Raw genomic sequence first — 16,498 nt, 5'->3', positions numbered from 1 at the left:
CTCGGCTGCAATTTGAATTACATCCATGTTACCATTATAAAGCCTTTCTGAAACAAAACTTTTTAAAAGGGCTTGTCTAATTTTGGGGACAGCAGTGGGGAAGAAGGCCCAGGGTGTTTTCATCTAGAGAGATATATTCGTTACCAGAAGAGTGTGTGTGCCACAGTGATGTTTAACAGAGTATTGCCTTGAGCCAGTAAATGAGACTGTTAACAAGAAGCACACCACATGAGGAATTCAGTTTCTCATGTCAATACATTATTGAACATAGTTGATTGGTACATTGTACAAGAAATGTGATCTAAACCAGACACTCACAGAAAATGGGGGATGAGAAATAACTGGAAACACTATTAGTTTCTAGTAGGTCTACGCTGCAAAGTAATGTTGCAGTTCTGGATGTTTCAAATTTCCAGTCAGTCATTACTGCCTCCATGTTACTCCATTCTGTCTCCCATCACATCTAGTTTTCCATCCCCACTCATATAGTCAGCATTCTCTTGCTATGGATCGTGCTCAGTTGGCTGCTTTTACACTATCATAGACATTTTGCACTATCTGCAAAGCTCTGGTGCCACAACAAATTTCAATTCCCAGACTTCCATAGTACAGGCTGCATCCACACTGCAGAAAACATCCAGTTTGACATCATTTTAACTGCCATGGCTCAATGCTACAGAATTCTGGGAACTGCAGATAGTTGTAGCACAATTGTTCAGAATTCCATAGCTTTGAGTCATGGCAGTTAAAATGATGTCAAATTGTTTTATTTCTGCAGTGTGGATGCAGCTTTTGAGCCAAAGCAGTTAATGTGGTGTAAAACCAGAATATTTCTACAGTGCAGATGCAGTCCCTGGTCACATTGTGGCCACAATTTCTGGTCAATGTCTTGTTGGCTATGGGGGAACATGTGCATGCACACCTTCCAAACCATGTGAACTATCATGTGGATGCAGAATAGTACACACACCTCCTAGTTCTTCTCACCATGGTCCCCTTATTTGCTTGCTTGCTTACTCTGTTCACCTTCCCTCCCCTTTCCTACAGGGACATACTCAAACTCAAGATTTCATAGAAAAAGAGCACAAAAGCTGAACTACTGGTATGAGTCCTGTCAGCTGTACCTAGATAATGAATGGGGGCAGCTGACCCTATAAACCAATGGAGTGGCACAAAGCTGTTGTGTCTGGTTAGTCCAACAGCTTAAGTAACTTGGTACACTATATTGCAATGTAAAGAGTCTCACCCAGCCCCACGACTTTCACAGTTCAGCCTGGAATTTATATTCATGCTATCCATTACTAAGTTCTCCATTCTTGACTGATGGGACTATCATCCTATCTGGAACATCACTCTCCATGATAGTCTAGTTTCATGACTAGCCATGACTCAGAAATTTTCATGAGGGATAACTCACTCAATGAACAAATACTTTTTTCCCACAGTTCTTTAGACAATTGGTCCATAGAGGTAGATTTTCTTTTTCTTTTTAATCATTTTTACATCCACCTGTGGTATACACAATGTCATTGTCATTTGACAATTAAACACACACACATATATACAACAAATAAATTACCTATCTTCCCCTATATTAATTTCCAACCTCTTCTCTTATCAATACTTTATCAATACTTATGATTTTGAACGACACTATATTTTTTCATTGCAATGAATTTTCTGCTTACATTAAGGGACTACAGATTCATCCAGTGAGTGAACTCTAGTTACATTTGATAATGTGACACTACAGTTAATAGCTCTGATGAAGGGTGAAGTTCTCAAACACCTCACTGAGAGCAATGACACTCCTCTACAGGAAAGTATCTGCAACCAAGATCCAGCAGTGAACCCAGAGGATTCTATTTTACATAAAAATTTCCACATGACTTTCACCCTTCTCTCATCTTGACAATGAACTGTGGCACTTTGTAACCACTAGGGTCCTTTTCTGCAATTTTAGAATAACTACTAAGCTGAATGGTTTTAATACCCTTTTTATCCCACTATGACTGATAGAATCTAAAAACAGGCAACCTTATCAGGTAATCCCATTTCCAGGAGTTTATAAAGCATGCGTTTTCCTTCCTTATTCAACTGGACGCCTTTGTGGCACACACTTTTTCCTATCCATATTGCAATTGCAATGGAAATATCACCAGTGGCAGGTTAGATGTAAAGTGATTGTGACAACCAGCTCATCAAGAGGAAATGTTGAGGTAAATTTCCAGTTTACCAAGGTTTGTTTGTTTCTTTCTTTCTTTTTGGTTCTTGTTTCCTCTTTTAAACAGACTCAAGTGGTGAAGATTTCCATAAACAGTTTGGTCATTTTCCTGATAAGCTATTGTTCTTTGTATTTTGCAAATTCCCTGTTTCAGGGTGGGAGGGATAAGAAGTCTACAAACACTATGACAACTGATTCCTTGACACATCATAACTGATACTATATTGCTACCAAGAACGAAAAGGAGCAAGGTAAAGTGGGAAAGAAATTAAGAGGGTATATCTATTTGACTCTCCACCCCCATTAAAGATGGGAAATAAACTTTTGAATGAAGGACCATAACTTTGCATGTATATATGCCTTCAAGTCATCTGAATTTCACAGGGATTTGTTAGGCAAGGTATACTAAGGTGTTTTTTTTTTTTTTTCCAGTTCGTTGTGCTGCAATATATCCTACAGCACCAGATATTTGTTGGCAGTCTCTATCCAAGTGCTAACCAGAGCTGACCCTGCTCATTTTCCAGTGTCAACTGGGAACGGGTACTTTTAGGGTGTTTTGGTATATCATAATTTTATCATCTAGCAAAAAGAAAAAAAAAGAATCTGCAATGGTTAGCAAATTTAGTTAAAAGTGGGCACCACCTTGCTTTTCAAGATTTTTTTACTAACATCTTCTGCCAAGATGTTCGATGATCTCAACCCTATTGCATGAACCAGATTAAGTAAAAATTATACAAGGTTATGATTGTCAACCCACAATGAAGAGGCAAGCCAAGGGAGGGACCATTGTCTCCAGCTCATTGCCCTATTCTCTAATGTCAATGGTCTAATCTAGGGTGAAAATAGACCACAAACTATATGTCCATCTAGGCCATTCAGATACCTCTAGATCATCCTTCTGGACTTTTTCCCTCATTACAATTTGTGTGTGTGTGTGAAAACTGAGACCTTGGGGTGTATGTGTGGGATAACTCTTGGTTAAAACTAGCCATCCCTCATTCAACTTATTTTAGCTCTGAAAGTTCCTAAAATGAAACTTTCAGGCAATTTTGGTTTCATTGGAAACAAAAATGATGGTCCTTCATGGGGACCAAGTGGGAAATGAAATAGTGGAAGCCCTTAAATGGATTTTGTGGCAGTTCACCCCTAGTTAGACTAAGAAGGCCTAATGATTACTCCTCTGCCACACATCATCCTTTCAAATCAGGCTGAAAAGATAACATGGATCAACCTGTCTTTGACAGGATTTGCACAGTTCTTCAACGTTAGAATGAACAGTAGTGACAGACAAATCCAAAAATTACAGGTGCTCTTGATTTATCATTTTTAAAACTTTCTGGTTGTTCTACTGCATTGTCACAGTAGTTTTTAACTTGACATTTAAAAAGTTCATCTGAGTGTGTGTGTGTGTGTTCAGACAGACACACAGAAACACATAGATGTGGGAGAAAAGTTCCATCAAACTCAAGTGGGGAAGCAATTATGACTGAGCTGTTAAATGTGAAACCTTTCACCTTGGTTTGTAGTCCTCAAAGATGGAAATGTTCTCTGAGGTTCCTTTCAATTCTATAGTTCCATGGTTATATCACATTAACACTGGAAGAACCTTGGTGGTGATCTAATCCAACCCCATGCTCGTCTCTGCTTAAGTATATTTATGTCTTCCTAAAAGTTGTCTGCTTCACTACTACACATTTCTTACAAGTGGGAAATTGCCCCTAATGTGTACCAAAATTACTTTCCTTGTGATTTCCATCTTTTAGTTCTCCTCCTCAAACCTGGAAATCCAAACCATTTCAGACAATATTCTCCCTTCCTCACTCCCAATTCTAATTCATTTCTTTGTTTGAAAAGAATGCTGTTAAATATATTCCTGTGTTTCATCTTGCATTCATTTTTTAATTAGCTGAAAATGTCTTCCCCCATCCCTCCATCCAGAGGCTATCTAGTAAAGTGCCTTTGCTATGGTAAAGACCTAGCTTGTAGTCTTATTTTTCATTTTGGAAAATAATGGGCCACTGCTTTTGGACTCAGAGTCTGTTTATTTCCAGAACTCCATGGAGGCATACTTTTAGCATGTTCTTTTTTTAATCTGTTATTTTCTCTTATTGTTCTTAAAAGCCCTCCTGTTGTTAGCAGCTATTACAAAAGTTATTTAAGTTAAACTGAAGACAGCTAATGAAGAAAAAAATTGAATGCCACTGCTTTTGACATTTTTAGCATAAAAATGGAACAAAGACTGCCTTCAGCCAACACAACCAGTCCTCTAAATGTTAATCCCTTTAAATTTATAAAGTGGACCTATTTGTATCACTTGGGATATGATTCAGCCAAAGTTAAAGATTTTAAGGAGCATGTACTTAATGCTTTCCACTGAAATCAATGAAATTTAAATTGCTCATCTTTGGCCAGATTGTAAACCTTGAGTATTTTTATTATGTGCTCAAGGGGGTTCGGAATACCCTGAGACATAATTTCTTCAATGAAGAAAGACTTAAGGCAGGCCTTTACAATTCTAGATCTGGCAAGCAAAACATAACTCTGCATGAATATAAGGAGGGAATTATAATTATAATCAAGCATGACAATGGTTTCAGATTTCTCATGTGGTTATGCAAGCATGATTCATTTCTGTGCATTCCAGGATGGGGCGGCTGTTGTGTCAGATAGGTTTGCCATATTCCAGTTCTCAAAATCTGACCAGCTCCCTTTACGCAATATTTCCATAACATGCAAATTGATTTGCACAGTGTGTAAATTGCATACATCAGTTGTGGCCTTGCTTGTCTTCATGGTAGATCCTGTCACTATGTTTCAATCTCGGAACTATTTATATGGTAAGCATTAATTTGAAATAGTAAACTGTAATGGTTAGAGTGCTGGATCTGTAACAGGGACACCCCAGTTGAAATTCCTCTGATTGAAAAGTTTACGTGATGTCTTTGGCCAGACCCTACTTCTCAACAAAATGTATGTAATGGGGAGAAGTCGAGAAAAGAGAATCAAGCCCATACTTTGCCTGTGTGATATTATCATTGTTTGTCAGATTCCTTTTACATAATGTAATTTTGCATACATTTAGCTTAGTAGCAGAGGTACTAAGAAAACCTGTAGCAGAGGTGCTAAGGAAACCTTGCAAAGATTTGTGTCAGGACATTGAAAAAGTGTCTGATTGGTGCCAAACATACATTTGTCCCATTGTGCATCAGTCCCATTGTACAACGGTCAAGGAAGGCTCTGCTACATAATAGTTTAACAGCCATCCTATACTGGAGATGAACTTTTTAAAAACAGCTCAGTTCTAATTCCCACATGCGCAAATCACTTACAAAGATGTAACTTCTGTCCAGGATTCCAGCTATTAGTATTAGTATTATTTTATATGATGTATTTCTAGTAATATGTGATTAGGCTAATTTTGGATGGGAGGTGTCTTTTTAAACCTGCATTGTTGCTCTTACACATTTGATCCAGTAGTAATACAACATTGCTAAATTAAAAAAAATTCTCCTCTTTCCAATTAGTGCAGAATGGAAATAACTAAAAGATGGAACTATGTCAGCAAATTTGATATCTGTATCTAGGACAGAAGACTTTGATCACACGTTTCGCTAAAGAAGCCTTAGAAGAGAAATTTCAGTCCATTTTGTTGAATCTTATTATGTTCCCAGGTACAGATAGATATCCTCACAAAGTATCCTCTAGCTCTCACTTAAATATGTGTGGAATCCTTGAGGCTGCTACTGAACATTATAGACTGGTAAAATTTTGCCATAATAGCATTTTATTTCCAATTTCAGATACTTTTACCTATACTTCCAGTTTTTTTTAATTATATTGCTTTTACCATACTATATTCTTATTTATCATGTTTTATTGTTGCTCTGATCCTCATGCTGTATAGTAGGCCTCTAAATTTTTAGAAAGTAGAATATATACAATTCTTCCCGCACTCTCAGGTCCTCTGGGAAGAATCTCTTGCAGTCTAAGAAAACCAGACTGGTAACTACTTCCCAGAGAATGTTTTCTGTTGCTGCTCCAAAAATCTGGAACTATCTGCCAGATGAGATCTGCCAACTAACATCTTTGGAGGCCTTTAAGAAGGCAATAAAAATGGATCTCTTCTGGCGGGCCTTGCCAAATTGATCCCCTAAACTCACTCTCCACTTGCTTAAATTGTTCTCTTCGGACTGATTTTATTGCCCATTGTTTGGGAATTGCTTTTAATGTTAATTTTAGGAGGGGAGGGAGTGGGAATTTGGAGTCTAGTGTACTTTTATCTACCATTTCTGTGCGTTTGATTTTATTGTTCTCTCTTTTTATATGCTGTTACCCACCTTGATCCAACACAGGGAGAGGCAGGTTATAAATAAATAAATAAATAAATAAATAAATAAATAAATAAATAAGTAATATTGTGCCACTACGCTTCAAAAATCAGGCACAATTATTGCATTGGTCTACTTGAGATATTTCACTAATCGCAGAAGTGTCCTATAGCTAGCACTGTTCTATGGCATTTGAGGGTATGGGATAAATGGTCAGTAAAAATAAGCTGAGACAGTTCAAGAAAATTCTGTAAAACAGACTTCTATTTCTTTGAAAAGAAAAAGAAAAAGGAACACATTCAGAACAGAGTTTTTTTAGGGGGGTAGTTTTCTGAGAGCTATCCTTCTTTAAGTTTTCTCAAGGTTTCCCCAAAATGTTAATATTTCTGATAATTTCTTTTTTCTTACATATGTCAAAATGTTGCTATAACAGTATGTTAAGGGATTCAAATCTCCTCCTCCTCCTCCTCCTCCTCCTCCTCCTCCTCCTCCTCCTGGCTGGAATATATGAAGAATTTGGAAAGGGGCCACTAAGTGTTTTAGAAAGAGTATCTTTTTGTCTTCATTTTAGATCTGAATCTTCATAATTAAAGATGCCCCTCTTCATAGAAACAGGCTAAGACATTTAAATTTTAGAACCAGCTTTTGATATTTTTCAGTCAAGCCCATGCATATCCCAGGCAGACTATAAGCATTAATTTTCCTTACTTGCTTATCTCACCAAATGTACAGTCTCTGGAACTCCTAATTGAACCTCTCTGGCATTTTCATCACAAGAAACAGTTAGCTCACCTTCATTCTGCACTGCTAAGTAAACCCATCTCCTAACCTTTTATTTCCTTCGGAATAATTCATTAACTGGCTCTTTTCACCTTTGGCTGTGTGTCAGTTTAATTCCATGGCCACAAAATACTTCTTCAGCAGTATTACAGTCAACAATGATTATGTAACACAGGGCAGTAAGTGCAATTTCAGCAGGCCACTCTTTAATGACAGGCATTTGCTTATTCACAGTCCCTCTAGACAGGGTTTTTGCTTAGCACCTGGGCTTGCTACAATGCTTACACAGCAAATATCACTTGTTGGTGACTCAAACTATTTACATAGCTTTCTCACTTAAATCCTCAGTGGCCTAGACCATATGGTGGATTTGTTTGGATACTTCAAAGTATAACTGAGGAATTTACACAAAGTTTATTTTATTTTTGTTTTTTGTTTTGGGTCTAGTAGCACAAGTGCCTCTGAAATACATAGAGAGGAACAACTAGAATGAAAAATTATATGAGGCAAGCCCAAGGCTTCCTGGAGAATGGAATAATGACCAAAGAGGCTGTTGGGGAAAACAAAAAAAGAGTGAGAGTAGACAGACTATTGGGAATCTATGGACTGGAAAAATGACAGTGCTCAAATTAATTTTCTCCACAACATTTCTTTTACAAACGTTTTCATTATGAGTTTTCCCCCCAGATGTTCCCTCACTGTTCAGGGGTTTAACACATATTCACTAAATCTAGATAGTCTTGAATTGGTGCCTAAACAGAAACATCTTGTTTTACCTTATTTAGTCATTTTGATTTATACCTCCATTCTTTAAATACATTATCAGGAAACTTTGCAATTAAAAAATCAAAATAAAAGAACTAACCAATTGATCTAAATAGCTATAGCAAGCTATAGCAAGTATGAAGACAGATAGTCCTTCAGGTACTCTGCTTCCCAGAATGCTAATTTGAGTATTTCTACATTCATGGAACACTTTACATATAAGATCATCTGTTAAAAGAAAATCTGGACACTCTCACTTCATAAGGACACTTTTTACAAAGGCTCCCCAGTGTTCAGTGGAAACTGAGTTTTTGCCATCAGTTCATCAATTTCTGAAACTTTACATTTCAGAAGAACACATGGTGACAGTCTACCTTGCAAGGTATTTTGTCCATTATTAAACTGAAGAGGCCTGTAGATAATTTCCCAAAGAATTCAGGAATCCCAAAAGACACAATGACTGATTACCTACCTTATCATGAAATAACATTCGAGACCTCATCATGTTCTACAGATAATATGGTGGGAGAGGAATGGGTGATATTCCACATTCCATCTCAAGAAATACTTTTGGATAGTGCACTAGGAATAATGTTTTATTCTGGTATGGCATCATTCCAACAGGATTTCTTGAGAAATAATCTAGTTTGAGACCCCTTTAACTGCCCTGGCTCAGTGCTAGGATATTCTGGAATTGCATTTTATTGTGTCACCAGGGCTCTCTGACAAAGAAGGCTAAATGTCTCACAAAGCTACAGTTCCCAGAATTCCCTTGCATTGAAACTGGGCAGTTAAAGCAGTCTCAAACTGGATTATTTCTGCAGTGTGTTTTGGACCCCAGTCTCCAGACACAGGTTTTCACGCTGAGAGTTACATTTTAGCAATTTGCTGTCACAATTGCAGTTATGTAAATAGAATGTCTGCCAGCTAATACTGGAGCAGTTCAGTAACATATTCATTCCATAGGCAGAGTTATCTAATACTGGATTTAAGAAACAGGGAGTATTGGCCTCATTCCCTCACACTCAAAAAAGACTTTGTGGCTAAAGTCCCTAAATCAGTTACTATATCACCTTTTATATTGCTGCTGAAAAGTTCAAAACACTAAATGCTTAATTATGAAGAATAATGTCACTACAGCAAGAGAAGACCTTTAAAATTCTAACTTTTTCAGGTGGCCTCAGTATGACACAGTCTGGGGCAGACCATCTCATATTTGCTGAATTAGTTAGTTTCTCTAATTAGTGATACTTCATCAGCTGACAAAAGAAAAACTTCAGTAGGTAAATTTCTTTAAAAATCTGGGACAATTTACATGTAATTTCAGGAAGCAGTGGGGATACCCAGCTGGAGAAAAATAATAATAAAATGGCTTCCTGTAATTGAAAAGAAGAAGAATTTGTTTTTGGTGATTAAAATGAAATATGTTTCATGTTACCCTGTTGAGCAATTACATATATTTCATTTTGGCAATAATGTATTGCTTGTTGTGCTGGCATGATCAAACTAGGACAGACATGTCTTTCCAGATGATGCTATCGGAATATGTGCTCTTAAGAGGTAAGTAATGTAATGAACTCTTCCTTGGTCACATCTGGCTTCTGGAAAAATAGTTTTGCTCAGCTGAACGGTGATCACCAACTTGTTTGAAACATGGAGGATTGAGCTAGCGCATTCACTGCTGTATCCACTCTTAACAATTCAAGTGAGCATGAAAAATGCCTCTACCTATTACCTGTGAGAGGCAAACTAGGAGTAGGTGGGAACACTATGTCTCTTGCCTAGTCTATTTAGGATTTTTCCAGGGTGGGACAAACCTATCAATTTCAGTTTTATTAATTTTATTCCCCCCCCCCATCAACATAAAATTCTTCCTATTTTTCCACCTTTTTAAAGGTTTGTATTCCAATGTTACCCACTGTCATGTACATTATCAAAATATTTGCATTTTGTATGCTCTTTCTCCTAATAAATGGAATCTTTGCATCAAAAAGTAATCTAATTAATCTTTTACATTGTTTACACTACATATGCATTTTCTGCAGACTCTCCTCCTAATAAATCCAACTTTGTATAGCTTTTTTTAAAAGAGACCCTATAGAATTCAGTTTTATTTTATTATTTTTGAATTGCTTGTTTCTAGAAACAGCAACAATGTACAATATTATTTCTAGACTGTCATGCAGTGAATGTTTAGAGGCCAAGTGCCCAAACTCAAAGGTGTTCCTGCACTGGATGTCACCCGGTGCCGGGGGAGACTTTCAGGGGAATGGGGCATCAGGGGGCAGGACTTCTGCCTTCTGGGGGGCAGAACATCTGGGGAGGGACTTCCCCCCAGATACAGTTAAATCCCAGGAGGACAGGGGGGAGAGGAGGAACAGGTGCATGCCATTTCCTCCTCTTCCCCCTGCCCTCTTGGGTCTTCAACTGTTTCTCTGGAGACAGCTGAAGGCCCAGGATGGCCTTAAGAGGAGGAAAAGATGTGCCTGTTCCTCCTCTTCTCCCCACCCTACTAGGCCTTCAGCTGTCTCACCGGAGACAGCTAAAGGCCCAGGATGGCTGATAAAAGAAGGAACAGGTGTGTGCCTGTTCTTCCTCTTCCTCACCCTCTGTGTGCCCTCAAAAAAAGGGTTTTGTGTACCATCTCTGGTACACATGCTAAAGGTTCATCAGCACAGCTGTTATGCATTTCTGCTTTTATGTTAAAGATCAAATAATCACAGATACATAAAATATATAAACACAATCAAATATTTTATACATTCCATGGCTGGCCAAAGAATGCATGGTACCTTTTATCACAATGCAATTAAAAGGAGCTAAAGAAGAACCTGAAGAAAATATATTGTCAGATCTGATCATTTGGAACATTAGGGAGTTTCTCTGTTGGTTAAATTCTTGATGTGATAAATATCTGGAGTTAATGTAATTCCATTTGATTTGCTGCTTACAAGCTAGAGGAGACAGTGTATGAGAACGAGGCATGAGCAGAATATTTCAACATATTTCTTGAGTTTAGGAAAACCCAATGAGAAAAATCCTGTACTGATGAGAATCATCACAGCCAGGGACTTATTTTGTGCCAAATTTGCACTGTTTTTTTTTTTTTTACAAAGAATGTTCCCTGTGCAGAACATCCTGTTTTCTGTGCAAAAGCATCAAAAGTAAATTTTTGAACAGGATAAGTCCCAAACTGTGTTAGAAATGAAAAGAAATAAGCCAGTGAATAAATGTGAAGACTTCCCCATCTATTAAGGCTTTGGTCACAGTTGAGATGGAATAAAAGGTAAAGCTAGTTGAGGACAATTTATTTACGGCACACAGCCAGTAATTGCTGTGTGGAGATACTTAGATAATAAATTTCAATTTCAGCTCAAGCTACCGAGAGAACAAACAACAGGCTAGTAAGGCATGACCACATTGTTTCTGGATAGACAAAGTTACATCCTGTTTACATAGTCAGAGCACTTATCTTTTAGGTTAAAAAAAAAAAACCCATTTCATTAGGCATTAACCTTCAAATACCAAAATATAGGAAAATAAAATCAGGATCAAAATATCTGCCTGAATGAAAGTTAGTCTAAATAAGTTGTAGGATATGTCTTGGGTATGTTTAGCATGGAGATGACTGAAAGGTGACACAGTAGCTATCTTTAAATATCTGAAGGGATGTCATGTATAAGAGGGAGGGAGTTTGTTTTCTGCTGCTCCAGTGACTAGTAGAGGAATCAATGGATTAAAACCGCAAGAAAAAAGATTCCACCTAGACTTTAGGATGAACTTTTTTTTATTGTGGGAGCTGTCTGACAGTGGAGTAGGCTGTATCAGAATGTAGTGAACTATCTTTCTTTGGAGGTCTTTAAATATAGGTTGGATGAGCATCTTTTAGGTGTGCTGTAATTGTATATTTCTACATGACAGTTGGAAGGAACCCTCATGGTTCCTTCCAACTCCTTATTTCTAAGATTTTATTAGACTGCTTAGCTATGAGATTTCTTTATTAGAGGACTGAAACAGTGTGATGACTTAGAGAGTGAGCCACAAGACAAAAACTAAAACAAAACATCCATTTCAGATCTGACCTAAACTCTTAGCTTGCTTGTGACCTTAGCTATGTCAATAACTAAATCTATAGTTTCTAATATGAGGATCAATAAAATTGGCCTATTGTAAAGGCTTAGCCATAAGCTTTACAAGATAAAACATGTAGCATGTTTGAATGTTCAAAAAGTACTGTTTAGAATTATTTGCATTTTTACTCAGCTTTAAGATGAATTATTTACCACTACAAAGCAGTCAAATTAAACAGACACAATCAATTCATTGAAATGAATTTTCAAAGAGACCAGTTACAACACCTGTACATTTTCTCCCTTTTCCCCACATCAAATAGATCATTATATTATATGATATATTTTATAGTACTTTGTACAGTCTAGTTTTCAAAATGTCTAAAGCAATGATTATTTCTTGGGAGGCTGATTGAACAACAGACTTTTACTGTTCTAGTGAGAACAGCATTCTAGCAATGTTACATTTGCCTCTTCATTTGTCACTGCAAAAGCTCATCCAAAGGATTATGAGAGGAACCTTCTGCAAGGTTAAAGATTTCAATTAACAATTTGAGAACATTACCAAAGTATGAATTATAGCTAAATGTTTGATGAAAATTAATACTTGTTCTATTACATTCTGTGATGCATGACAATGTGGACAGTGACAGAGAACTTCTCATCTGTCATTGCATATTCCAGGCTCACAATGGATCATTTGACATTAAATTGTTTATCTTCGAGGCTGTACAGATTGGGAGCAAGGGGCGGCCAGAGACCACCCCTTTCTCTCCTGGATGGAGGCTGCAGCAGACAAATGCTGAAGCCTCTGCAAGGCCTAAAAAGAACCCGCTTCCAGTGGGTTCTTTTTGCACCACGCACAGGGTGTTACTGGTGCCCTTGTATGCAATGATGATGTCCATGTGGCGGGGCGCTGTTTGGGTGCAGCACCGTGCTGACATCATTGTTGCATGCCCTGTCTGTATGGGGGCATGCTAAAATGGCACCTGGGATGTGCAGTAGGGCTGCTGAGCACGTAAACACTCAGCCCCTGCGCGCCCCTAGTTTGGCTCAAGGCCGGCACAAAGAACCAGTCTGTACTAGCCCTTAAATGACATAAAAAACTTTGTATTGCTAAACACTGACATTCATGCTAGAACCCAAGAAATACTGGACAATGACAATATACCATCTTTTACCTTCTCCCCATCTAGAACCAACTGAACTTTATTTGCAATGTGTATTGTGTATTGTTGTTTTTATGCTGATATTGTAACTGTTTTTATTGTATTTTATCTGTTATTGGGATGGCATATCCCATTATTGTACGCCGCCTTGATCCCTGGAAAGGCGGGATAGAAATAAAACTTTTATTATTATTATTATTATGTTTAGGTGCCCCAGAACTGAGGCAGAAAAACTGCAGTCAGATGGTATTGCACTGATGCAATGATAATCTCTTTCCATTAGCCATTCTGGCTAAGGTAGATGGAAATTACAGTCCAATAATATCTAGAGGTCCTCATGTTATCCACTCCAGTACAAGAATAGTGGATGAATGGTGTTAACCATAGGTCTGAAATAGACTGGCATAACAAGTATCCTGGTTTATTTTTATTATGTTTGACAACTATTATCTGTATCAGTTACTATCTTTACACATAAAATGTTGTGTATAAATTTGTTTTGAATGAAAATCATTCTCTCTCACACACACACACACACACAAATATGCTACAGTGTGTGTATACACATACACACACCATATATTTGATAGTATGTATTGTATACTATATTATATATTCTCTCTGTGTGTGTGTGTGTGTGTGTGTGTGTGTGTGTATGTAAACTGCAAATTGGGCTATATAATAATCAAAATGGCAAATAATCTTCACCATAGTATATATACCCCACTCTCTTCCATTCCAGCATTCTCTGAAGATGCCAGCCACAGCTGCTGGCAAAATATCAGGAATAAACCTTTCTAGAACACAGCCTCATAGCCTGAAAAACCTACAAAAACAATCTTCACCACACCACTTTTTTTAAAATAAAGGTCATGACTAAAGATGTTTATAGTTGTGTATCAGTACTCTGCCTGATGGCATGGGTTGAAACAGAAATTTTGTGGACTAGAATAAATGGGCTTTGGTTTTGCTACTTCCAAAGCTGATGTTAACCATGGGTCAGAAATAAAAAGGCATAACAAGTATTCTTACTTTTTTCTTGTTTTTTATAATGTTTATCAACTATTATCTGTATTTATTATTAATCTTTATTTATAAAGCGCTGTAAATTTACACAGAGCTGTACATACAATCAACTACTATGTACCTTTTGCCTTGGTGAGCATGAGCCAACTGGGTTGCAAATGAAGCAGTAGATCTTTTGCTGTGGCCTAACTTGGCAGTTTTGTTCTGTCCAACATAAAAACACTTCCAATCTTTCTCTTTAGCTCTTTCAGACATTTTTGTTTCCTCTTTGCTGCTCATGAAGGGAGGATCAAAATAATAGGATAGCATTCACAGTGGACAGCATGTACATGACAGACTATAAAATGAACAATTGAACACTGAAAAAGAAATGTACCCAATGAAGCAATTTGTGTACACACACATCGCCCCATGTAGAGAGATGGTGATGGTGAAGATGATGGTGTGTCTCCTTTTCAAATCCAAAATTCCATGACATTGTACCATAACAGCAAGAAACAAAATTCTACTGGCACAGTTCTCATTGATTTTGACTTATAATATGGAGCAAACTGAGAAACATTAGCTTCTGTGATTTCCATTTTAGAACATTTAAATTATTGATTTATTACATAATTAAATAAAATTAAATAAAACTGACTTAAGGTCCATCTTGTGGTGATGGAGAAACCTGTCCTCCTCTGTTACTGTGATTATGCCAGACTTCCCCAACGAGGATTCCATGAGAACAAACTGTGACATTTCATTGTCTTAACAGCAGCTTTGAACATTTTTTCAGATCCTCTCCAAAGCAGAAATCCTAATTTCACTTTATATTGTGTTTAGGTGCTTTCCAAAATTGTGGTTGTCACACATTGAATAATCCTTTGACATTTTCTTCCACCTCTGTCACTCACTGGTTTCTTCCTTTGAAGTTCTAAGATGTCTTTCTTTCACTTGGTTTGGCTGCTACATTGTAAATGCTGCAGGTGAAGGCCTAATGATGTCTAGGTTGCTTTCCTTTATTCCCTGTTTGATACTTAGAGATAGCGGATACAATAAAAGCCTATTTCAGAGGTGCAGTATAGAGAAAAGAATTCAGCTGTATACACATAGCCATTCATTCATCTCAACACTCTACTCACAGACCTCATACAAACACTGCTATTTCTGAGAGTCTTGTAAGGAGCAAACTACACAGTAAATGTAGTTGCACAGTAAATGTAGTTGCATGTTTGTCTTTCAGAGGAAGGGGAGCCTTGGAGGCTGCCATTAGGAATAAAAAACTGCCAGAGAGGAAGAGGTGCATAAACTTTGAAGTCATGATACACATACATTCAAAATGTCTTTCCATCAACAAATCTCACTTTATATCAAAAGTTGTGAAAGCAACTTGGGACAATGGTGATCAAACAAATAATGTGAAATGGCATGATTAAACAGTCCAAATGGCTTTGGCAAAGGTCCTGTCTCAGCTGAACGATTAATGTTTGTCATCCAGACTAAACCACTAGGATTTCTTATAATTCCTGTTATTTATTCATTTATGGGAGTGGTGGTGGTGATAGAACAATTATGATTTCTAATCGCAAATAAGTGGAATGAAAATAAAGTTTGTATTTTTCCAAAATAATAATTTAAATATTTTAATCCAATATTCTACAATAACTGAATATTTGTTGTTCAAAAATTATTTCTAAGTCCCCCCTCCACCACTGCAACATCAGGCACCAGGCATTCTTGGGCACATCTTATCAATTTGCTATACAAAATGACCTGATACATACCTCAGAGTTTAAACTACAGATCACAAGTGAACTATAGTATATCTTAATTTCACCAAGTCATTCGACAAGGTTCCCCATGTATTCTTGCAAACAAGCTTGTAAAATATGGGATGGACAAAGTAACTGTTACATGTATTTGTAATTGGTTGACCGGCCGAACCCAAAGGATTCTCAAAAATCGCTTCTTTTCATCCTGGAGAGAAGTGACCAGTGGGGTCCCACAGGGTTTTGTCCTGGTCCCAGTGCTATTCAACATCTTTATCAATGACTCGGATGACAGAATTGGGGGCGTACTTATCAAATTTGCAGATGACACCAAACTAGGAGGAGTAGTTAATACCCCAGAGGACAGGGTCAAAATTCAAAAGGA

This window comes from Sceloporus occidentalis, unplaced genomic scaffold, assembly GCF_023333645.1.
Source record: "Sceloporus occidentalis isolate IW3139 unplaced genomic scaffold, rSceOcc1.0.p SCAF_5, whole genome shotgun sequence".
Taxonomy (NCBI): domain Eukaryota; kingdom Metazoa; phylum Chordata; class Lepidosauria; order Squamata; family Phrynosomatidae; genus Sceloporus; species Sceloporus occidentalis.
Note: the sequence above shows the minus strand (reverse complement) of the source record.